This window comes from Pelophylax lessonae (genome assembly GCF_965119305.1).
Source record: "Pelophylax lessonae genome assembly, chromosome: 10".
NCBI classification, from domain to species: domain Eukaryota; kingdom Metazoa; phylum Chordata; class Amphibia; order Anura; family Ranidae; genus Pelophylax; species Pelophylax lessonae.
In genome coordinates, this window is record NC_138777.1 from 93143577 (window position 1) to 93146061 (window position 2485).

At 43.2% G+C, this 2485-nt stretch overlaps 1 pseudogene across 1 annotated transcript; it reads right to left on the reverse strand.

The window, feature by feature from the left end:
• Nucleotides 1-674: 674 nt before the first annotated feature.
• On the reverse strand, nucleotides 675-1953 carry LOC309564887 (actin-related protein 2/3 complex subunit 1A-B-like; annotated as a pseudogene). The gene has a single exon. The product of its transcript is annotated as an actin-related protein 2/3 complex subunit 1A-B-like (transcript).
• Between the last annotated feature and the right edge of the window lie 532 nt (nucleotides 1954-2485).

Sequence of the window (2485 nt, forward strand, 5' to 3'; positions counted from 1 at the left end):
TGCCCTCTGAAACTTGCTTTCCACTGGCTAATTCTACATCTGTACCCTCCCCCCCATTCCCTAGTTTAAAAGCCCCTCTAACTTTTTGGCCATCCTCTCACCCAGTACGGCTGCACCCACCCCATTTAGGTGCAGTCCGTCCCTACCAAAGAGCCGGTGACCGACTGAGAAGTCAGCCCAGTTCTCCAGGAACCCGAAACCGCACAGACATCGCATGTGATGTGTATAGCAATGCGGTGTGAATCACATGCAATGTCTGGCATCGCATAAGTGTGAACCCAGCCTTATGCACATCTAATTATCTGATCTTTGTTTTCAAAATTCTAGCACAAGAGAAAGTAAATTCTAAACTGATGAGCTATAAAGGCTTTTTTATTTTTTTATTTTTTTTTTATTGTATTTTAAACGTTTAAATAAACAGAAAGTAAAACACATGCTGCTGTCAGTTTTCTAGACACTGGATATTCAACATTAAAGTGATTGTAAAGTCTTTGTTTTTTTTGTTTTTTAGAAGCCAAAATTTTCCACATTTTTATTTTCTAGAAGACAATTTACAAATTACTGATGCTTTTATTCATGAATTTCTGGTCCCGCACAATGTTTGTTAAGTATTATAATTTCAAGACCAAAAAAATCAGACTTTCATTTGTATTGATGCATTGTGCTTTAAAAAAAAAAAAAAAAAAAGATTAGATATTTTTGGAACTGGATCTCATTACACATTGCACTTAAGCTTCTTTACTTTTATTTCTCAAGTGTACAACAGATCTACAAAATGTCACAGAACATCTTAAGAGTTTTGCAGCTTTGCTTATTTGGCTTGCTTGTGCCGCTGCTCTTCAGTTACATAATGCGCAGGCCTTGAACGCACGATTCCAGAGCCTTAAAGTCCCAAATAGTCATTGCACCATCGATGCCGGTAGTACAGAACTTGCGACAATCAGATTTGTCCCCCTCATAAATAGACACCTGGGTGATGCTGTTCTGATGCAGAGTGTCCAATGTGGTCTTGCGGTCCTCAGTAGTTGCTCTCTTATCCATGTTTCTAAAACGTTCCATAGCTGAAATGTTACGCTGAGTGCTTTGCTTTGGAATGTCCAGTTTAGACACAAATGTCAATGAGCCATGATCATCCAATGTGAAAAGCATAGGACAACAGTCATGCCCAGCTGCTATCACACTGTTCTCCGACACAAAGGTGACGCTCAGGAGAGGCAAGAATTCAGTCTTCAGCTGTGAAATGCTTGTGTTTTTAGATGCATCAACCACAGACACAATACTGTCATGACCGACCAAGGCTAAACGATTTCCACTAGCGGAAAAGCTTACACTGTGGACCCAGCCACCATTGCCAGCACTTCCAAACTCTGACATTAGCTGCCCAAAAGGCATTTTTGATCCCCAAGGAGTGCTAGCTGGCTTCTCCTCAACTTCCTTAATATATGCAGAGAACACCCTAGTCTTTAAATCACAAGATCCTGCAGCCAAAAGTACATTTGGGTGCCAGTCCAGGCTTAGCACAGTAGAATGGATTGGTTTCTTGATGTGTTTGCTCACCCACCAGTCGTTTTCTGACTCAAAGTAGCACACGGATATGAGTCTTGCTCCGCTCCCCACTGCAAACTTATTTTCCAAAGGTGACCACTTGACAAAGGTTGCTGCTCGATTTATACGCGAGATAACCAATGTAGGTTTCCATACTCCATCTTTTTGGCTCCACACATAAGCATTGCGATCAGCTCCACAGGTCACTATACAATCACTTTTAGGAGCCCAGTCTATACCTGTAATGTGTCCATTGTGCTCCTTTAGCTCATGAACCTTCACCCACTGGTTCCCATTTTGCTTGTAGATGTGTACCTCATGGTTATTGGGGCTTATTGCAATCTGTGTGCAGTCTTTATTTCAGGCGTGGCAACTGATAGGTTCAAGTAAGAACTGGTATAATGACATTCTGAATTTGTTTCTCCTCAATGAGCTCTACAGCGGGGATAGAAAGATTTGCGGACTCTGGTCAGTCAACACGAATCTACAGATACAGTGGAGTCTGGAACAGCTTTTTTTTTTTTTTTTTTTTAAATAACAAACCTGTTATACTTCCCTTCACTGTGAAGTTGGTTTTGCACAGAGCAGCCCAGATCCTCCTCTTCTCTGGTCTCTTGTTGCTGCTCCTGACCCCTCCCTCCTATTGAGTGCCCCCACAGCAAGCAGCTTGCTATGGGGGAACCCGAGCCGAGCTGCAGCTCCATATGTCTGTTCAGACATGGAGCTGCTGGGCACCCCGCCCCTCTCTATCCTGATTGGCTGTTTGAATTTGACAACCGGGAGAGCCAATGGTGCCACGGCTGTGTCTCAGCAAATCAGGAAGGAGAGTCCCGAACGGCCGAGGGACTTGCGGACATTGCTGGATAGAGATGGCGCTCAGGTAAGTATTAGGGGGTGCTGGGGATGCTGCTACACCCAAAAGGTTTTTTATCTTAATGCA